Consider the following 24,116-nt stretch of genomic DNA (forward strand, 5'->3'; position numbering starts at 1 on the left):
TTAAATTTGAAGTAAATGTAATTTCAGGAGAGTTTGGGGAAAACTGAGCACATTAGTGAACTAATGACAAGCCTATGTAATAGAAAATCCAAATCATTCTTTTATCCCTGTTCTTCCCCATCCCCTTCACATCCAGAACCATTTTCACATTATAAAGGAAGGACGTTAAGTTTTTACTCTCAAAAGTGAAGCAAAGAAGATATGACAAGATTATTTTGAAAGCTAAAGAGGATACTTTTGAAATATATCTATTATACATGTAGCTATATAGAGATACATAGTGTGTAATGTACATACTAAACAATATCGCAATTTGAGCGTAAGAATACTTTGACACTATAAAGTTTGTATTTGTACTAGTCAAGCTGAATACAGGCAAGATCTCTGAACAATACTTTCATGGGTAACTATAAAAGAAAAACTCAACTTTGAGCCCATTGTAGAATCTCCAGTCCCTGTCAGATTCTACATAGCTATCCCAAATCAGCAACTAACCCAAAGGCTCACAAGGAGTGACCCCTCCCAAACAGAAGAGGGCTATATCAGTGTAGTCTCTGCACAGGCTCAGGGCAGCACTCCCTCAGCCCACCTGTGACTATGCAGGTGCTTCTTTTCACCAACAGTCTCCCTCCACAGGCAGCAGCTTCCTGCCTGCCCTTTACCTGTACCTGCTGGGACTTCTCTTCACTGACCTCTCTCAGTGGAGGCTACTCTACTCAAGGTCGCCCACCTGCAACCATGCAGGCCTCTCTCAGCAAACCTGACCCTTTGGGGGCAGCTCTTCCTGCCCACTTGTGTCTATGCAAGTGTACTTTACTTTTCTGTCCCTTTCCCTAACAAACCTGTTCTTTAAATATAAAAAAAGAATTAGCTTACATTAATTGTGCCCTTTTTGTTGCTTCATTTTTAATCTCATCTCAATCATATATGGTTAATAAAAGTGACATCATTTAATGATGGACACTTGGATAATTTAAAAAAAAATGTACTTTGTTTTACTCTGAGTGAAATGGGAAGTCATCAGAGGTATTTTAATAGTTTAACCTTCTGACAGTCATGCTAGAAATGACATGTTATAATTTATACTTTATAAGAATTATTTAGGGTCTCTCTGGTAGCTCAGGGGTTAAGTCTTAGTGCTATAAAAATATTGCCAGCCTCTGCAGCCTGAGTTCACATGGCTCAGCAGACCTCTCCTGTCACACCCACTGCTCCCCTCAGCAGTGTATTTCAGTCAGTCTGCCTGTTTTGCTCCCCATTCTGTCTCTGGTGAATCGTCTCACCTCCTGTACCCTGGCTTAAACCCAGTTTTATTTATTTATTGACATAAATAACATTTGGAAAGGATAAGGGGTGAATTGACATAAATAGAATGAATCTTTAAAAAAGAATGATTTACAATGCTTCATCATTTACATAAATTCCTCCCATCCCCACCCACCTTTTGAACATCATTCTCTATCCCCCTGTCTTGCTTACTCTTACTCCATGGTACAACCATGCATAGCATTACCACCTTTAAATCAATAATGGACCACATACATGACAGTGGTTCCAATAAACTGCACCACATAGTCTAGGTATGGGATCTGCCATATCATCTAGATTTGTGTAATAACACTCAGTGATGCACCAACTGACATTTCTCAGAGCATATCCCAGTTAGGAAGCAACACATGACTGTACTTACCACTTGGTGGATTTGATAGATATTTTTATATGTTTATATCCTCTGACTATAAACTGAATATGAACTCCATGAGAGCAGAGACTCCTGTTCAATGTGTCCCTACAGTCTAGATCAGTGTCTAAGGCACAGTGAGGTCTTAATGATTATATGCTGGGTAAAGAAATGAATGGATCTTTTAAGTCTGAGTATAGAGTATGTTGAGGGCTAGATAATCTAATGATCTCCTTCATCTGTACATTGTTTGTACAGATCATCATCCAGAGCTGTCAAAACAATTTACCTGTTCCGACTTATAGAAATGCACCACTGTTAGAAATATGTCATTGTTCTTCCAGATATTGACCTAAATATAACAATCTCAGACTCTATCCATTGTCCTTGCTCTGTCTTTTTGAATGTCTGCTTCTTTCCTTTTTTAAAATACATTTTCCTTAGGTAATAATGCAATGCTCTGTTTATCAGAGAACATTTGGAAAGAATAAGGGGTGAATAAGTTATAAAAACAAAGCATGGGGACTCTAAAATCTCAAAGAGCTGGATTCAAGTCTCATCTTCTCATCTAGCTACATGACCTTGGAAAAGCCACTTATCTTTCCTGACCTTCAGTTTCCCTATCAGTAAAATGGGGACAAGACTAATTTCTCACCATATTTTTCTAAGGAATAAGTAACATTTGTGAGGCTCTTGACACATTGCTTTATGGAATTGTAAGCTGTCTAAATAAGGTAGATCTTTCTCAATTAAAAAAAAATTATTATAATCTCTGCATGGGACAAAATCTCAAAAATCTCAAAATTTTTATAATCTTTATGGCATTTTGTGAATGCAACCTGAGCAGACTAAGACAGCCATCTTTGTAGCATTGTCCGTAATAATAACCCTATACAAAACAAGAATGAATTGGGTTCAGCTAGATTTTCTGTTAGTGAACTGATTCTTTTTTTTTGAAAGATTTATTTATTTATGCATACAAGAACTGGGGTACACACCAGAGGTGGGGGGTGGGTGAGAGGATTCACCAGAGACAGAGTGAGGAGCAGAACATGCAGATCCACTGAAATACACTGTTGAGGGGAGCAGCAGATGAGACAAGAGAGGTCTGCTGCACCATGTGGGTAGCGCCCTGGTTGGCCAGGGATAGAACTCACACTGCAGAGGCTGTGGACAGCTTCATAGTGCTGTGCTTAATCCTTATGCCACCAGGAAGGCCCTAATGAACTGATTCTGATTCTGACTTGCAGGGAAGGGAAGGAGGGGAAGAAAGTGAATCATGCAGATATCCCTTCTTTTGTTAAGTAATCATTTATAAATTTTTCATGGTACTAACATTAAATGCATTGGTTTGCAGTTTAGGAAGCCACACAATTTTCCTTTTATAAGCTTTTGTTTGTGTTTTATTTTCTGGAATTACACCAAATAGGCATTGGATTACCATTGTTAGGTCCATACCCACATCTGCCATTTCCTTTAGCAGCCTGGGACTTGGCAAATAGGTCATTATGTAAGTCAAAAGCTTTCTGAGTTAGAGACTCTGCATGTCTCATCCTTACATGTCCTGGCCCTAGCACTGTGCCTGGTATGGCAGACACTGACAACTCTTTATTCCAATGAAACTGATCTTATTGAAGAATAAATGATGCTATCTAGTATGCAGAGTTGCTGAAAGCTTCAAGGAGTAATAAATATGAGTGTGCTAGTAAACTATAAAGTACCACATAAAAGCTTCAAACTGTAACACCTAAGGGATCCTAACAGGATACATAAATGTGTAACGTATTTTGTGTGTAGGAGATAATAGCAAGTAGATGATGCCATACTAGAAATTTCATGATCCTGTTACAAAGCATATTAATTAGGGACAAAACTGTTGTACCAGATGGACCTCAATATACCTAATGTATCAAAACTAACCCCAAAGGGAGGGGTGGGTAAGGACACCCTCTGCTCCCCACTGTCATTCAGAGACATAAACTACAATACTAAGTTTCTATCATCTGTAACAGGATACCCTGGACATTTACATATAGGTAAGGGAAGAGTAAAGTTTGGGGGGTTGTTCTTGGTTGGTTTTTATGAGCCAGATCTGGAGATGTCCAAAACTTGCAATCATGTTTCACTGGCTACAACTGAGTCATGTGGACATATCCTACCACAATGGGATCAGGGAAGTGAATCAAGCTTTGTGCCCACAAAGAAGCAGAAGTCATTTGATGAAAAGTCAGTCTGTCTGTGATTTAAAATATTCCTGATGGACCAAACAAAACCTATGAAGGCCGAATGAAGTCCAAGGGCCTCCTGTTGTAACTCTGTGCTAGATAAATATTACACACCATTATTGAAAGCTGAACTTACTTACAGTGGCACATCATGCCTTAGAATGTAACACTGTTTTTTAAACTTTTCATTGCTCTCATATGGAAACCTCTTGAATTGTCTTATCCTTCATATATTTTCTGGACCACTGCCATTTGAAGGGCAGCATGGGAAAGCTTTTATGTCTCTTCCACAGCTCTCTTCTGGGACTCTGAAAACCTTTGCCACCTTCTCTCACTTTGCCCCAGATGACTTTCTTCTTGGAACCACCTATAGCAACCTTTGTCATAGTTTTTTCTAACACACTGTGTGGGCAGAGGGCTCTGTCTGGCTGGTGAAGACAATGAGATGAAATGTGAAGAGGTAAAATGGGACAAGATACTGGAAGTTGTTAACGCACTTGCCTGTGGACCGCTCAGATGCTCCCTCTCTATCCTTCTCTTTAACTTGTGGGAGCAGGGCTTAGCTACTCTAAATCTAGACTAGACTAGAAATACCAACAGGAGGAAAAGGAGTTACAATTCAAAGGAAGGGACATTTGAAATGTCAATTTAATTTCCAACCACTTAATACCATCTCCTTTCTCAACTATTCTTTACCAAATCAATAGATGACTTAGCATAAGGCCTTAATCTGTTATAAAACATTGAAGAATTACTAAAAAAAAGGACTTAATCTAGATACCAATGAAATGGACAATGACTAGTAGATATTACCCAAATGAATAAAGGTTATTTCCCTCTAGGAGCCCATAGACTAGAGAAAAAAAAATTTTTTTAATGAATCATTGTTACTAAGGATCTATTGATGAGACAAAAAGGGTACGTGGAGAAATAAATCTTGACAAATATATATGGGTGTGGTCAAAACCAAGGTCAAAACTAATGTTTGCAAAGATGTCTCCAAATCAGGGATGATTGCCACTAGTGGAGGTGATAATAGGTACAACAAGCCAGGAGAGGAATCTGTCAGTATAAATTCTCTAAGGATATTTCCTTTGACCAAGAATGTGTAGTCATTTATTTTTTATTTGCTATTATAGCTTTTTAAAATTTTAATTAGTATTAGTTTTTTATTGAGATAATGTTGGTTTACAAACTGCTTATGATTTAAGGGACTAGGTTCACCCCTTCTCAGATGATATTATACCAAAGCACCAAAAATTCTCCCCCATACTCTATTGGGCCCGCTCCCTCCTTTGCTCTTCACTCTACCTCCTCAGGTAGCCTCAATTCTATAGTCAGATTTCTAAGATTTCTTTGGGCTTAGTTTGTCTGTTCCTTAGTTTTATTTCTTTATACTCAACATGCAAGCAAAATCATCTAGTATTTGCTTATTTCCTTCTGGCTTATTTCACTTAGCATAATCTCCAGTTCCACCCATGTTGTCACAAATGGCAAGGTTTCAGCTTATTTAAAGCTGAGTAGTATTCCATTGTGTATACATACTACATCTTCTTAATCCACTCATCTGTCCTTGGACAATAAGGGTGTTTAAATATCTTGGCTATTGTAAATAGTGCTGCGATGAATTAGTTTTCCTCTTTTGCATTCTAATATTTTATCTTAAAGAAATAGTAAGGTAAAGTGAGAATGTGTGTATGTGATACATTTGATTTCAGTGTGGTATATAATGGGGAAAATTGGAAACACTTGAATATTCATTTATCATAGACTGATTAAATATATTATAGCATATATAAAAACACTATATAATCATTTTAAAAGATTAGACAAATCCATATAGGTTGCAACTTAAAAACATATACTTTTTAAAGTAAATGATAAAAGGAGATTAATTAAACATAATATAATCCTAATTAGAAAAAACTATTGTTATAAAGGCATTAGAATGTCCAAAAGGATACTTACTGAATTATGTACCACAGTAAATAAAGAGAGTTCTAGGAATTGTCAGTTATAATTTTATCATCATCATTATGATCATCATCATCATTATTTGGAGGGCACATACTACACACCAAGCTAGACAATTTACAATTATTACCTCATTAAATCCCTGTGACAACCCTATGAGTTAAATATCATTATTCATAATTTCAATATGAAAAAAATAAGGCACAGAAAGGTAACTTACCCAAGGCATTAAGGTTAATGAGATACAGAAATGGACTCAAACATTTCTGTCTGAGTTAAAGCTTACATTCTTTTCTTTTTTTTAAAGATTTATTTATTTTTATACAAGAACCGTGGTACAGGCCAGATACGCAGGAGGGTGAGAGGATTCACCAGAGACAGAGCGGCAAACAAAACAGGCAGACTGAAGAAATACACTGCTAAGGGGAGCAGCGGGTGCGACAGAAGAGTTCTGCTTCACCATGTGGGACCCTCGCCGGCCGGCCAGGATCAAACCTGCACTGCAGAGGCTGAGGACAGCTTCACAGAGGGTGCTCAACCGCCTGTGCCGCCAGGGAGGCCCAAAAGCTTACATTCTTTTAAAACATCACGAATATATGCAATATAGTATGCAGCTCCTAAAAGCATGTTTATAATCTAATGGGAGGGAGGAAAGAAAAAAAATTGTACAACTAGTAGTGATGATGATAATAATGATAATATTTACTAAAGTGTATTTCTTTCTTACTCTTTACCAAACTATTCTAAGTGTTTTCTATTTCATAACATCCTTGAACTAATGGCAACTATCTGATAGTTAACTGCTATTAGCCGCATTTCACAGAAGACAATACTGGGGCCTAAAAAAAAACCCCAAAAACTTTCTCATGGTCACACAGTTTTGGTACCTTACTTTTTAGCTACTTCACCTATTTACCTGTAATGGTAGGTTTAGAAAAATAATAATCAAGTTTCACGAGATATCCAGGGACTAGATTATTCCAAAATAAGGAGTTGTAAACTCTCTAGGGATGGGAAGCTTGTCTGCCTGTCCCCCTGTGTTTCCAGGTTCTAGAACAGAGCTAATAAATAAGCCCTGCCATAAATGGTTGTTGGATGAATGAACGAGCATCCTGGAGGAAATTTTTTTTATTTTATTTTATTATTTATTTATTTATTTTTGGTGGGACCCTCGCCGGAGGCAGGGAAACTAACAGGCGCTGCAGAGGCTGAGGGCAGCCTCGCAGCCCAGTGCTCAACTGCTGCGCCACCAGGGGAGGCCCTCCTGGAGGAAATTTTCCATCAGAAACTTATATAACTATTAGATTTTCTCTGGAGGGGAGGGAGATATTTATTTCAGGCAGAAGAAACTGTGACTTCATGTACTGAAGCTGTGAAATGTGGGTCTTAGAGAAGGAACATAAAGAAGTGTTATTTGACAGAACATTAAAGTGCTGGAAAGGTGCTATTGCAGATAAGTTTGGAAAGTTAGGTTAACATCAGATGATAAAGGTCTCTCAATGGCAGGCAAAGGAGTCTGGACTTTGGTTGTAAATGAAGAAGGATCTGTTACAATTTTTTAAGCAAAAGTTTGACTGACACAGAGCAAGGTATAACCAGCAATCAGTAAGAGTAAATGGAGAGAGAAACTAGGAGCAGGAGATTAAGAGCATTAGCGAATGGTACAGATGAGAAATTGTGAGAATTCAAGAAAATGTCACATTGCTAAATAAGGGTAGGGGAAGAAGGACACAAAAGCTAGAACTCATAAATCTTGTTGGATCTTGTCTGTAAGTTGGGTATTGTGGTTTTTAAAAAATATGGCTGAAGAAAAATGCTTATTGGCTACAGAAAGTAAAAAAAAAACTGACCCTTCGTTTAATTTGTTTAGATGGTTGCCAGGGAACATTGGTTCATGGTTTAAAAAATTCTTCAGCCTGGACTGTTATTACTTGCCTTTGGTTTAATTTGACTGGTTAAGCTTCTGTTCTATTGTACCTATAGATTTTCACTTTGTCAGAATTGTGCTCACCAGGTTTCTGCAGATCCTGTGACTAGAATTTGCTGAACAGAGATGGCCTAGTAACACTGCCCCACTGAGGACCTAGATGGACTCCCAGCAGGAGCCTGTGCCTTCCCTTGTGACAGTCACACAAAGTGGTCTCCACTGGACCAAACAGGGCTGGAGGGAATGGGGAAGAAGAACTGTACTCATTCTGGCAGTAACTGGCTTGATCATGAAAAGGCTTTGACTTTCTTAATAAAAAGGGGCAAATGTGGACCCTGTTTTAAGTCAGGCTCCACCTGTTCTCTAATGGCCATGTTGAGACTTCTAGGTGGAAATTAAACAGCCTGAAGCAGCAATTCAGCCACTGTAGAAAAGCACAAGAATACCTGTTGATTGTGCTAGTCAACCCCATACGGAGAGATTTGTCTGAAGCCTTTTGTCCACCAACCGTGGATAGACAAACTGACTTGGGAGAAGTTCTACCACAACTGACTGAACCTCAGACCATCTCCCTGCCTCATCCTTTAAAACTCACCACTGCCCTGACCCTGATAGACCATACATTATATTGCCCCTTGGATAATGACCCAAACATGATTCTTATTCTTGAGTAAAAGACTTTTGATTGTAAATAATGGCAATGATATAGAAGTAAATTAAAACTAGCATCAAATTCTCTGACATCCTTCTCACTGGAGCTGAGGTTTATGCCCTTCCTCTTCTACATAAGCAAAGTGAGGCCTAAGAGACATTGTGAATTCCAAGGCTGGGTTAGAAAAATCTGCAGAGCTTCTACTTCGCCAGCCACCACATTAGAGGTACAACTACCTGAGACCACAATCTGAGAGCTACCTGGGGAGCTCAACAGCACCAGCTGACCCCAGTTGGCCAGAAGCAATTAACTCCTTATTACCTCTACCCAGATCAAGATATATATTTCCATCTTCCTGAGGAATCTTATGCCCCTTCCTAGACAATCATCTGTGCAGACATGGCCGTTATTCTAATCACTAACCCTGTTTCAGTGTTGTCTGCTGATGAACTTACAATTATGTCTGTGAAAGTTAACTAAGCTGTTGCATGTATTGAGAGTAATTTCACTTTTTTTTTTAAGATTTATCTTATTTATTTATGCATACAAGAACTGGGGTGCAGGCAGAGGTGCAGGGGGTGAGAGGATTCACCAGAGACAGAGTGGGGAGCATAACAGGTGGATCAACTGAAACACAGTGCTGAGGGGAGCAGCAGGTAAATCAGGAAAGGTCTGCTGTGCCATGTGGATCAACTCCCTGACTGGGAATCAAACTCATGCTACAGTGGCTGGCCATAGCTTGAGAGCACTGAGACTTAACCCCTGTGCCACCAGAGAGGCCCTAAATTCACTTCTATGTAGTATTCCATCATATGACTCTATAATAATTATCTGCTCTACTGCTCATAGAAATTTGTATCTATTATACTTTATTATATATAATGTTGCTATAAACATTTTTGAAAATATTTTGACATATAAATTGACAACTGAATGAGCTCCTCTTTTTTCATATTTCTATAATAAGTTTTTATTGTGGTATTATCAATATATTATATAATTTCAGATGTAAAGCAAATTATATATGCATATATTGTCAATGACCACCACAATAACAAGCATCACCATACATGCTTAGAAAATTTTTTTCTTACGATGAGAACTTATAAGATTTAGTCTGTTGCAACTTTCAAATATGCAATACACTATTATTAACTATAGCTATCACACTGGACATTATGTCCCCAGTAATTATTTATTTTATAAGCAAAAGTTTGTACCTTTTCACCCAATTATAATAGTTTATTGAATCCCCTAATAAAGCTCTAAATGTCTTTAGAAAAACTAATGAATTTTCGTTAATTTTTTAATTGAGGTAAAATTGGTTTTCAATACTGTGTATGATTTAGAGGGACAGGAGCACAGCTCTTCAGATGTATGTTACCACACCACACCCACCAGAGCACCCATAATCCATCATAATAGATCACTGGGCACGCTCCCCACTTTGTTCCCCAACCCTAACTTGCCTCCTCTAGGAATCTCAATTCTGCAGTCAGATTTCTAGAATTTGTTTTGGTTTACTTTTGTCTGCTATTTGGTTTTGTTCCTTTATATTCCACATCTGAGTGAGATCATCTGATATTTATCTTTCTCCTTTTCACTTTTTCACTGAACATAATACTCTCCATTTCCATCCACGTTGTTATAAATGGGAAGATTTCAGTTCTTTTTATAAGTAAATACTATTCCATTGTGTATATATAACACATCTTTATCCACTCAACTATTGTTGGGCACATAGGTTATTTCCATAAGTTGGCTTATTGGACTGAAATCACTGGGTATGGTAAATCCATTTTTTTTATATTCCCCATACAATTGCACTCGCCTTATTTTGACCCCAATCCCAACTTTCCCTGCCCTCCCCCCCACAGTTTGTCTCTGGTTCATAGTTGCTTATTGATTTTGATTTTTAGATTTTTTGATTTTTTCTTTCTTATAGTTATTTTTTTTCCTGGTTCCTTATTTAGGCTTTCTAGATTTCTGCTATGAGTGAGACCATCCGGTATTTTTCTTTTTCTTTCTGGTTTATTTCACTGAGCATGATCCCTTCCAGCTCCATCCATGTTTCTGCAAATTGCATGTGTTTATCTTTTTTGGTAAATCCATTTTTTAAGGCTTTTGAAGAAACATCACAGTTCTTTCCACAGGGGCTGGACTGGTCTACATTCCCACCAATACTGTAACAGGATTCCTTTTTTCTCCCCAAAAGGAGAAAAAAGTTTTGTTTTTGTTTTTGTTTTCTTTTGATGAGGACCATTCTCACAGGTGTGAGGTGGTATGTCACCTTGGTTTTGATTGGCATTTCCCTGCTGATGAGTGTTGGTGAATTTGTTTTAATGTGCCTATTGACCATCTATATGTCCTCTTTAGAGAAGAGTCTATTCAGCTCTTCTACCCATATTTTGATTGGATTATTTGTTTTCTTTTACTTGAGTTGTATGAATTCTTTAAAGATCTTAGATATTAGTCCCTTGTTGGATATATGTCATGCAAATATTTCCAAATATTGGTGGGATGGCTTTTCATTGTCATCCCACAACTTTTCAATATGCAGAAGTTTTTTAATATCCTTGTTTGTGATTGGTCTGTTCAGATTTTCTAATTAGTGCTGATTCTGTCTCAAAAGTTATATATTTCTAAGAATTTGTTCATTTTGTCCGCATTTTCAAATTTGTTGGCATAATAATGTTCATAGCAGTCTCCTATTATTCTCTGATCTAAGATGTATGTTGTAACTTTTCTTTCATTTCTGATTCTATTTATTAGAGTTTTCTCTCCTTTTTTAGTGAGTCTAGCTAGAGGTTTACCTATTTTGCTTACTTTTTCAAAGAACCGGCATTTGGTTTCATTGATCTTTTGAACTCTGTTTTTTGGTTTCTTTTTCACTTGTCTGCTCCAATTTTTATTATTCCCTTCATTCTACTGACTTTTGGCTTTATTTATTCTACTTTTTCTAGTTCCTAATGATGCAAGGTTATTTGTTTGTTTATTTTTTAATGTATGTATATACAAATGAATTTGCTAGCTTCTATATGTACTCAGATGTGTCTTTCAGTTGCTGAATATCAGCACAGTGTAGGAGGAACATCAAGGCATCCAGATGTTGCTGTAGATGAGTGGTGTGAGTCTGGCACTCATTGTGGCACTGCCATGATCCATCCTCTTTGATGTTCAGGATGAGAGAGTTGACAGTCCATGAGCTCTCACTGTGCCTCATCAGGTGAACACCGGCCCAGGCAACAGGGAAAAGGAAATGCAGATCATAGTACTCACTGCTGTTATTGTTGCCAGGAACACAGCCTGTGCGGAGCATCCCAGCTCCTCCAGTGTTTGGCCCTCCATCAAGAACCACTGGCTAAGGGGCCTCCCTGGTGGCACAAAGGGGTTAAGATGTAGCACTATGAAGCTATCCATAGCTGCTGCAGCACGAGTTCTATCCCCGGCCAGGGAGCTACCCACATGGTGCAGCAGACCTCTCCTGACTCGCCCACTGCTCCCCTCAGCAGTGTGTTTCAGTTGATCTGCCTGTTCTGCTCCCCACTCTGTCTCTGGTAAATCCTCTCCCCCACTGCATTTCTGGCCTGCACACCAGCTCTTGTATGTATAAATAAGTAAATCTTTAAAAAAAAAAAAGAACCATTGATTGAACCAATAACCCTAACACACATGTCTCCTCCTCCAGAACAGCCTCCTTTCTTCACCTACCTTCTGTTTGATGAAGCATGAATCTCTTCAGTATCAGTGCTGTCCAAGTCTCTACATTGGTCTCCACTGTTCAAGAGATAATCAGGCTCTATTCCTACCTGTTGGACTGTCTCTTGGCTCAGTGTCCCTTTTGCCCACTGTTCCAAAAACTATAGACATTGGGGACCAGGCCCTGCTGTTGCCTCTACTAGGGCCTGCTGCATCTGTGTCCTTTTGCAGCACCTGTTGCACCACTTTCTGGAGTCTACCACATCTGTGCTGCTTGTAGGTCCTGTGCTGCTTGCTGGTCCTTGCCAGAACCTGCTGGGGCCTGCTGCACTGAGCCATTTGTGGGACACACTCGGTTTTTTGTGGGGGCCTGCTAGGGCCAACCATATCAGGGCAGCTCACTGGTACTGCTCTGCTGCCCAAGATCCTCTTTAAAGAAAAAGTTTTGAAAATTACTAACTCATTAGATTCATTCACATTATTATCTGGGAAGCATACTATAAAAACTTTACCAACATTTAATAGCAAATTTTTATTTAATTACCTGCTACTCTGACACTAAGAGGCACCTTTTTTAACTCACTGTTCTCAGAAGGGGCAGGGGAATAGCATTATCTTCAATAAAACTTTGTTAATATTATATTATCCCAAGCTCATTAGTTACAGTTTAGTTTCATTCTCTAAAATGCCGCCTTTAGGAGTGGAGTTTTTATGGTCACCTGAGCTGCTGACTCCAGGCAACATATCATGGGAAGCCTGAGTGAGAAACACACCTTCCTTCTGTAAAATAGAACAAATGTGATCATGACAGTACAGATGGTTTACATATGTGTTCTCTAGAAAATAAAGTTTAGGAAAGATTATATGATGAAATTGAATATCTGAAAACTCATTTCCTTATAAAATATTTTTATTTCTATGGGTTACCTAGAAAAATTTTCCCATTCCCAGAAGTAGTTGACTCCCACATGGGAGATAGATGCCTCAGTTGATCTAAAGTAGAACTCCCACAGATAGCAGACAAATGGATTGACTAATTAAAAAGAAAAAACTAATAATGTTTATACAGGAAATTAAGTTAATTAATTATGAGAAAATATGTCCTAACACAAGAGCTTTTGCTCATTTCTATACTTTTCAATTAGTCACTCATTCATTATTCAATACACATTTTTTGTACATCAAGTCAGGGTCCTACATGGAACTAGGTGTGAAGAAGACAGTGTTGAACAAGCTGACTGACAGGTCCTCACACATAGAGGTTTACAATCAATGGAAAATGCAGAGATATGAATAAGGAAGATTGATGGAGCCAGTCAAAGGGTCCTACAAAATGAAATCTAGGTAAAGATAGTAACCTCCAAGAACATTTTCGTTACTCTGATTTACAATATAAAGAAAAGACATGTCATATTCAAGTGTGTGTGTGTATATATATATATATATATATTTATGTCTTAATGTATTTTGCTAATTAAAGTCATCAACCCCATAACACAATGAGTCTAACTGACCAAGATGGACCCCATATCTTCAATGATATTGTTTAAAGTCCTATTTGCACTTCTATTGGGGTCTCTCATTGTGTACTGCCTGTCAGTTAACTTGATAGACATGTTCAAATTTTATACCTCTTACTTTTAAAGTTAGAAAAATAGTAATATTTCACTGTTAACACTCAAAATCAAAGCTACGGTGTTTTATTTAAATTTACACATTATGATCCTTCACAGAGCTATAAACAGAACTCTGGTTCATTAAATTGGTAATGAGTCTTCCCTGCTGAGAACATTTATTTCTATTTAGTTGTAAGCCACAGTTCATCCTACTCATAAGCAAAGGAACCTCAGATGAGTTGTTATCTGAGGTTTGCCAAAAGATTTGTCCCAAAATAACTATCTCCTTTAGCCTGTTGTGTTCTACATTGCAATTAGTGTGTTTATATGAGGCAGTGTTTCTAAAATCATCTAACACATGGCCAGCACATAAATGTTTATAAAACCTGAATGAGGAAAAAAGATCTTTTAACATCACAAATTTATTAGCCAGAAGACCAATATATTAAGGTTTTATCAATCTAAATGGGATTGTATTATCATTTTACCTGTCCAGTCTAGTTACCTAGTAAGAACTCAAGAAAAGGGAAAAAATGCTTCTTAAGACCCTTCTTGTTTAATGCCACAACTCTGATTACAAAATCTAAGAGGAAACAAATTGTTCAGGATGTTGGAAAAAATTCTGATTAGAAATGTTCTATTGACTCAGAGCTGCACCTTGACCATTCTCCAGTCTCTCAAGTGTTAGAGAACTAAAAAAATGTTCCACTCTCACTAAAAATTCCCCTACAGTCATTTGGTAATGGCTGATTATAGACTATGCTGAAATGGATTCTAGACCACATCTAGGCTCCTGGGTGCTGTGATCTATTAGCACTGTCTGCCACAAGCATAGCAGAGAGGGGAGAAAGGACAGCTGGTATATATCTGTCATTTCTGTGCTCCACAATGACAATTCTGGCAGTAAGACTTTAAGCTGGGTACATTTCAAAGTTCAGGAAATTAGAACCATTGTCTTAGTAATAAATGAGGTAAATTATCAGCGAGATCATTTAATGCCCCAATATTTTCTCTTCTAAGTGACTCATCCAACAAACCATTCTCTGTAAAGATAGCTGGTCTGCATACTTTCTTCCTTAAATTGGGATGAAATATATATTTTTAACAGAAAAATCTTAAAAGTTGATTGAAGCATGCTAATTGATGGAACTTGGCTGGTTACATTCTCACATAGCAGGCAGGGTCATAATGAACTCTGACACTAGAGCCAGCACCTATTTTCCTCCTGTTTCTTCTCTTCTGCCTCATGGAACTTTAGGCAAGTTGTATAAATCATCTAAGCTGACTCTGTCTTTTTTGTAAAATGGATATTATAATAATTCCTTCCTTCCAGATTATTTTGATGAAAAACCTAGATAATCATAGGAAAATCATGTGGCACATTACATGTGTTCAATAAATACTAGGTATTATTATTGCACATTAGAAGAATCTGGGATATTTATTTTTTACCTCATTCAGAAGCCAAGTGGAGTTATTATTAATTTGGTGTCACATTTCTACATCCCTTCTTTCCTCTATAACTACCAATAACTGACTGTTCTTAGAAGGGGCAGGGCAATAGCATTTTCTTCAACAAATCTTTGTTAATATTATATTATCCCAAGCTCATTAGTTATAGAGTTTACTATCATTCTCTAAAATGCCACTGTTAGGATTGTTTTAAAGGTTTGGTTTTTTTTTTTTTAAGGAATTTTTTTAAGGTTTATTTAAAGCACTGGGTACAGTCAGAAGCACGGGAGGGTGAGAGAATTCACCAGAACCAGAGTGGGGAACAGAACAGGCAAACTGACTAAATACACTGCTGAGGGAAGCAGCGGGCACAGCAGTAGAGGTCTGCGCACCATGTGGGCCCCTTGCCGGTGGCTGGGGATCAAACTGGCACTGCAGAGGCTTCGGGCAGCTTTGCAGCCCAGCACTCAACCACTGCTCCACCAAGGGAGGCCCTGTTTTAAAGGTTTTGAATATAGATATGTTTAAGAATGTTCAACATCCTATAATATCCAGGTAATTCAAGCCAACAGGAGGTGGAAATTAAATTATAATTTCTTTAATTTTCTCTTGAATGCAAACATGGTCTCAAAGACATGAGTACAACATGCATAAGCAAAGTCCATGAGATTTGGAAAGATCCTCAGAAGTGTAGAATTTCTTATAGAACCTGAGATTCCAGGGACTTTCACAGAGGCATGCAAAAGAAACAGAGCTAGGACCATCATTAACTTCAAAGGGGATGACTGTATTTAAAGGGTAAACTTTCTATTATCTGGAAGCTCCTCCTTTTGCCTTTCAGCACATTTTACATTACCTTCCACATACCTGTGAACTGGTCTGATGTATTAACCTGTTTAGAATATTTATGAATAACTCTTCTTCTTCTGGGCCTATTGATCAACTGTCAGTTTACAATGTGAGGTGACATTCCTGGAGGAAGCATACAAATATAAATGTCAGATCATACCTTCTTTATGTAAAATAAGTTTATCTGAATGACAAATACTGCAATTTTCACAGAGCAAAAGTTCCTATTCATATTCTAGATTTTTAATGTTAATTTGGTTTGTGTGTGTGTGTGTGTGTGTGTGTGTGTGTGTATGTGAGTCTTAATCAGAAAAGGCCCTAACTTGCCTGTTCAGAGCTCTGACTTATTTTATTCTTCAAATGTAACAGGATTCATCTTTTCATGCAATAACTTAAAAATTAATTCACACTTGTTAAGAAATTCAAGAATCCAATTCTGTTAATCTTGATAGCATCTTGGTCTGTGTTGCAATTTCAGTTTTCCAGAATCATATGCTGAGATGGAATTTGGGTGAAAAATCTTTTTATTAGGAATCCATACCTGTGAGAGAAAGGAGGTGGAAGTCTATTTGGGCAGAGAAAGAAGTAGAACAACAGTGCAGTCCTGATAAAACCTTAGCTACCTATGTGGGAAATTCTGAAATGAGGGCCAAGGATCAGAGTATCTCACAAGAGGCTGAACAGGCCAGGATTTCATCCCTGTCATGCACAGTCATTGATGCCTGCTGCCCCCTGAAACAGTCCCCTCAGCCAGATGGCTCTGTGCAGGGTACAAGGGGTTTAATCTCAGTATCATGAAGCTATCGGCAGCCGCTGCAGCACCAGTTCAATCCCTGGCCAGTGAGCTAACACACATGGCACAGCAGCCCTCTCCTGTCTCGTTCGCTGCTCGTCTCAGTAGTGTATTTCAGTAGATCTGCCTGTTTTGCTCCCTGCTCTGTCTCTGGTGAATCCTCTCACCCTCCCACAACTTTGGACTACACCCAGCTCTTGTGTGCATAAAGAAAATAATTAAAAAAAAAAAAAAGATGGCTCTGTGCAATTGATGTGGGTCATACAGCAGCTGCCAGCTGGACCATGTGCTGAGTGTGCTTTTTGCAGGTGAGCAGTATATCCCTCCTTCAACAGGAAACTGGGGTGTGACTCTCTGTCCAGGATCATCTCCCTGTTGACACACTTTAAAACCAATGAGTTTCAGAAGGAGGTAAAAAAAATGATCCAGTGGATGCAGGAATATGAAGAACACATCTGCCTTTTGTCTCTTTTTTTGTCATTGTGAAATGCTCACAACAGAATATTCACCATCTTCATCAATTTTAAGTGTCCAGTTTAGTATTTTTATATTCTCATTATTGTGTAACATTCTCCAGAACTTTTTCATTTTGCAAAAATGCATCTATATTTATTAAATGACTTCCACCTGCTCCTGGCAACCACTCTTTTAATGTCTTTTTCTATGAACTTGACTGTTCTGGAGACCTTGTATTTGTGGAACTATATAGTATTTCTGTGAGTAGCTTATCTTAACATGTCCTCCAGATTCATCCATATTGTAGCATGCATCAGCATTCTCTTCCTTTTTAATGCTAAATAGTATTCCATTGCATGCATAGGCCACATTTTGTTTATTCATTCATACATTGATGGACAATTGGGTTGCTTCCACCTCATTACTACTGTGAGTAAAGTTGCTAAGAACATGGGCATGCAAATATTTGTCTGAGCACCTGCTTACAATTCATTTGAATATATACACAGAAGAGGATTTACTAGATCATATGACAATGCTACTATTCATTTTTTGAGGATCCTCTATAATACTGCTCTCCATGGCTGCTGCACAATTTTACATTCCTACCAACAATTTTCCAGTCTCTCCACAACTTTGCCAGCACTTGTTTTTTTCTGGCCTCTCTCTCTCTCTCTCTCTCTCTCTCTCTCTCTCTCTCTCTCTCTTTCTCTCTCCCCACCCCCCTCCTTCCCTCTCTACATCTTAATGTGTAGGAAGTGGCATCTCTTTGTGGTTACTTCATTTTAAAACATTTGCCTGTGATTTATAATGTAATCACTTGATTACAAAAATGATAGACATATGAATTCACTGACTGAGCAGGGGTCAGAGCAGAAGCAGAAACCAAAGCACATCTAGTCTTGCAGGCCTTGGGAAGAATGTTTCAGCATCTCTAAGACAACCTGGAAAGTGTTAGATGATAATCATGTAAACATATATTGGTGTGGTGATAAAATGTTTTATCAATGAAGTTATAAGATCTAAATACTTAAATGAAGTTTTAAGGGGAGTAATGTGGGTTCCAGAAAACTAAGTCTAGAGTCCTTTAACAGTGCCTGTTTCTCAGTTCTCATCAAAAAGCACACATAAAATTGCTAACATTTGACATTAGAAATCACACACATACAGGGAGACCTAAATTAACTTGTACACTAACTCAACTTTTGGCAGAGGAGAAAAAATTGAGTAAGTAGTAATAGAACTAAATAAAACCTAAAGACATTTGAATTAACATTTAGGAATAAATTAAATAAAATCTAAAAGCAATTAAATTACTGATTAGAAGAATTAACTCTCTTTAGCTCTCCAATTGTTATCAAGGACAAAAATCTAAATTAGTATGTAGAAAGTTTCAGTGATTGTTTTTGCTAGGTTGAAATGATCTGCACAAGATTCCCTAGTTTGGGAGGGACTAGTGACTGAAATAACTGCATGCCAAAAATAGGCATGTGAGATAAACAATAGAATAGAATCAAACTGCCCTGTGTAAATTCACCCACTGAATGAGTGTTAGAAGATACAAGTGCATAAATGAACTGTCCAAAGGTACTCGAGTGAGTTTTGTATTAAAACCAAGACATCTTTCTCCATCCAATTCCTTTCAAACATTAGAGTGCCTGGATAAGATTGAAAGCAGATGGGCGACTTGTAAGAGATACTTAGAAAGACTAAATGATAAAGATAATTAAAGCTATTGGTATAAATATGAAAAACTGATTTGTAATAATCACTGTATACATCAAGTTGTACAGAAGGCTCACATTTATCCAATAGAAGTCAAAAAGATGATTTAAGACCAATTAAAAGTGAGCCAATGAGGTGTTTCCAGGGGAAGTGTTGGATTTCCTGACAACCATCACAAGCTACCAAGATTTGACTTTCTTCTTGTAGAATGAAATCGCGCAACAGTCTTGGTTTCTGAGACTTTGCTCCCATTTAATTCATTTATTTCCAAAATATTTTGAGAGACACAGAAACCTAACTTCCTAAAGCCTCATGAATAAAATGCTTCTATGTGGTTTGAACTGTATATGAAGATCCAGGTGCCTGAAAAGTACCTAGAGTTATTTTTTTTGAAGGATTTATTTTTTATTTATGCAATAGCCAGGGTACAGGCCAGAGGTGTGGGAGGGTGAGAGGATTCACCAGAGACAGAGCGGGGAGCAGAACAGGCAGATGGACCAAAATACACTGCTGAGGGGAGCAATGGGCACGACAGGAGAGGTCTGCTGCGCCATGTGGGAATCTCCCTGGCCCTCCGGGGAGGGAATCAAACCCACACTGCAGAGGCTGCAGACAGCTTCACAGCGCTGTGCTCAACCTGCTGCACCATCAGGAAGGCCCAAATTACCTAGTTATTGAAACCAGTGTAATAATAAAGTAATCTGGATGGCACCTACCCTGCAGAACTGGATGTGTTATTCTCCATGTTACCAGAGGAAAAGCCAAATGTTCTGTATTCATAAAAATACATCTAGAGCTGCCCCATATTCATAAACATTATTTACAATCATGAGTTTTCCATTTCTTGTAATAGTATAACTATGATAAAGTAGCAAAGTTACTATCTTAGACCATGGTTAAAACAAGATAAACTTTCGCAATTAGCATCTGCCACTTCCTGAGATAAGGGAGGTTTTGTGTATTTTTTCATGATAAAGTTGACACAATGTAGGAAAAACAAATGTGAGACCAAAATCTGAGGTCAGTTAAGTTCCCTAAAAGTGATCACATTATGTATAAAAATAAGCTATTTAGCACTGATGATTTTTTATAATCGAATTGTTGCAATCTGTTCTACAACAGTGGATAATTTATTCAAAAAAAGAAAGAGCAAAGTCACAGATTGTCACAAAATAAAAGACTTTAAAACTAGCCTACGAACATCTTTATGTGAATACCAAAAATGATGCCTTCCACTTGTTATGTAAAATTCAGCTAACTCATGTGTTTTGGGGCACAGTCGAGGTATGTTAGCTACCAAAAGAGTCACCATGGATACAGATTTGAACCCCAGTTTTCAGGGTTTGCGATCTTAAAGGGAAGGCAACATCAAGGTACAGTTATTCTAGAGACCAGATCTCATCTCTTAAAGGGGTTAAAATACTTTATATCTATTGTAATGATTCACAATATAATATCATTAATGACAACTGCATTTATCATGTACTTTATTACTGTGTGCTAAGTCATAAGGTAATGTGTTAAGCACCTTTATGTAAGAATTGTTTTATTTAATTCTAAAACTTACATATAAAGGTACTATTATTATTTCCATTTTACAGATGAAGAATCTGATACTTAGAAAGGGTGAGCAACTAGGAGGCAATGTTTAATATTTGCTTGATCTTTTTAAATTTCTATTTTATAAGCTAGAAAAGAGACACCAGAACCTAAACACTGGCTGACTGATCATCAGACCCCCAGGTTACAAGATGCCCCCAAGGGAATGGAAGTGTGAGCACATATAAATATACATAGATGTATATTCAGTTGATCATTGAGCAACAGAGATTGAGCTGCACTAGTCCACTAAAAAACAGATATTTTCAATGAAAATACAGTTGACCTTTGAACCCTGCCACAGTCAAAAATATTGTAAATGTGTTTTCTCTTCCTTTTGATTTTTTTACTTTTTTCTGTTTTTTAAAGATTTATTTATTTTTGCATACAAGAGCTGGGGTAACGCCAGAGATGCAGGGGGGTGAGAGGATTCACCAGAGACAGAGTGGGGAACAGAACAGGCAGACTGACTGAAATACACTGCTGAGAGGAGCAGCAGGTGAGTCAGGAGAGGTCTGCTGTGCCATGTGGGTTGCTCCTTTTGATTTTCAGAATAGCATTTTCTTCTCTCTGGCTGCTATATTGTAAGAATACAGTATAAAATGTGTTAATTTTTTTTATGTTAACAGTAAGATTTCCTTCCAGTCAACAATAGGCTATTAGTAGTTAAGATTTAGGGAGCCAAAAATGTATACATAGATTTTTTTATTTGTATGGGTCATTGACTCTGACTGCATCATCCATCGTGTTGTTCAAGAGTCAGCTCTGTGTGTGTCTGTGTGTGTGTATGTGTGTACGTCTTTCCTGAAGTTTGTTGTTATATAAAGCAGTTCCCTGCTAGGTATCTAGGTTAATCTGGGTGATCCTTTCCTACTAGAGTCCTAATTACCATCCAAAGTACTCTTCCCTTTGCTCAGTCTCTCCAATTTCTCAAGTCCAAGAAATCCCCAAGTCTTTCTCCAAATTATGAAAACCCATTTGACTATATGAAGCACAATAAAATTCCCTGGCCATCCAAATCTGAGAAGCCCTATGACTGGGAGAAGACTTGCCTACCAAGGTCCCTGCAATTAATATACAGCCAGACAAGAACAGTGGTTGGCTCCCTCACTCCCATTTCTTAACACATACAGATAATATCTACCTTGTTAGAGAAATTCAAGGAATTAGAGATGTTCCTTCAGTTCTGGTGAGTCTGCAGAACAGACCTTGAAGTCAGTTATTTAGTTCCAGTGGGAAAGTCCAACACAGGAGAAGACGCAGCTCTGGCTCAAGAAAAAAGACCTAAATTTTCTTCCTGAAACTTTGAGTAGGTTGTTAAATGTTCTGGTATAATAACAAGAATACAGGGGGATATTCAAAATTGCAGGCAATCTGCAAGATATTTCATCCCCACACCACCACAGCCCTCACTTTCTGCCTTGAGATACTCCCATTTGCACAGCAGAAGGAGGTACTTGAGGTAAACAGAATGCAAGGGTCTCCACTCTGGACATGCATCATGCTACCTCGAGTCACACCAGAACCAGACAGCCTTCAGGGACTAAGTTTGATAGCATCACGGGGGCAACAAGGCAGGCAGTCTGGGTTCAAGACAGTCCTCTCATTATTACACCTGTGATGAAAACCTCACTTTTTTCATCAGTACAATAGGCATACAAATATCTTTCTCACAGAATTTTTGTCCCTGCAAGTAGAGAGCGCATGGAAAATTAGTAGAAATCCTGACATGTGAGCAGTACCTTGTAAATGTTACTTTTCTTCTTTTTTTCCCCCTAAGTCTGTAACATTAACTGTGGCCTATTTTTCCCCACTGAATCAAATCTATTGACTGCTTTGGCATCATTGGCACACAGACTTTTATCTTCCTTTCTCACAACTGTTCACTCTCTTTTGTTTATGTTTAAAATAAAAGAGAGAACAGGTTTGAATGCATTTTTAATAAGCATATTCCCACTGGTAGTAATTACTTTGGCCTTGACTGTTAAATAATTTCATGCAGATTAAGGAAAATTTTAAAAATATTGAGCATATTATGGTCCACAATTGTATTTCCTAAACGCATACATTTTAAACAATAATCCTACCAGTTGTTGAAAACTGTGCAAAAAAAGATTTTTTTCCTAAAATTGATAAGACTCTGTAGATTCCTTTTAGCTTTTCAGAAATAGTACTGCATGAATAAAAGATGATAGTCAGAAACATTTTTTGTCTTCTAGGGCAAAAGAAAGAAACCATATCTATCTTGCCCTATCTTGCATCTATCTTCTCTAGGACCTAGTGCCTGGTATGAGTACTGGTCATTAGAGGGCGCTCTGCAGTGTTCCAAACACGTACATTATCCACTGCCACTCCATCAAAAACCCTCCCTCTGCATTCTGTCTTCCCAAATCCTATTCGCTTTCCAAGATACATTCTCCAATAAGCCTTCTCTACCACTGAACTTTGACCTCTACAGCTTTTACAGTTTGCTGCATACATTAACACTCTATCCATTGTCCTCAACAATTTAGCTTTACATTCCCCAAATAGGTTATAAAACCTTCAGTAGCAGCGACTATACCCTTCTTTACTCACCACTGATAGGACACAGCGTAATTGCTCATAGCTTGTATTCTGAAACGGTAAGTCTGAGTTCAAACCCCAGCTTCCTATTTAATAACTCTGACCTTAAACAAATTTCTTGCCCCCTGTAACTTAAGAAAATAAAAGTACCTGCCTCGTTGCATTGCTGTGATTTAATAACATAAAATCTTAGGAAATGATCAGCATGTGATCTTAACCAAGTGTACAGCATCAGACTGCTGCCAAGAATGACAGTGGCAAAAATCAGAGACCACACTAGAGGATAGTTGTGTTATTCTCTGCTCATCCTACACACTCCCTGGGATTACGAGGCCCATCTGTGAAATCTCCTATTAAGAACACAGCTTGGAGACACCCTCCCCGTTTAAACCAACTAAAGCGTGGATCCAGCTATGATGTTTCTGAGTTAAATCTGAGTTGTCGCTCACTTCCTAACTCGCCTATTCTGAATGATATCTACTCCTAACTCACCTATTCTCAGTGATATCTACCCTGATCAATTTCCCACAGCCTTCTACCCCATGTATCCCATTCTCAGATAATGACACAGTGACCCATCTTTCTGTGATCACCTCTCCAACCCTGGCAACTTCCTCTTTCCACCAAATCCCACCCATACTTGACCCCTGCCTCCAATGGACAGACCTTTGTAGTTGTGCCTCATTCATGAACCCCTGAAAGCGTTGCCTTTCACAGTCTAAACTATGTTCACCTGGGGAACAATGGAACCTTCAGCCTTTGATGGTGGCTATTGACAGAAACTACCAACACAGAAATCTTTAGACTTAATGTCATGCTACCTGAATCTCCACTTTTACCCAGACCACTCCTAACCATCAATATTCCTCATATTCATGCCTCACCATGGAACCCCAAGATATA

This window comes from Talpa occidentalis, unplaced genomic scaffold, assembly GCF_014898055.3.
Source record: "Talpa occidentalis isolate TD23 unplaced genomic scaffold, MPIMG_talOcc4v2.1, whole genome shotgun sequence".
NCBI classification, from domain to species: Eukaryota; Metazoa; Chordata; class Mammalia; order Eulipotyphla; family Talpidae; genus Talpa; species Talpa occidentalis.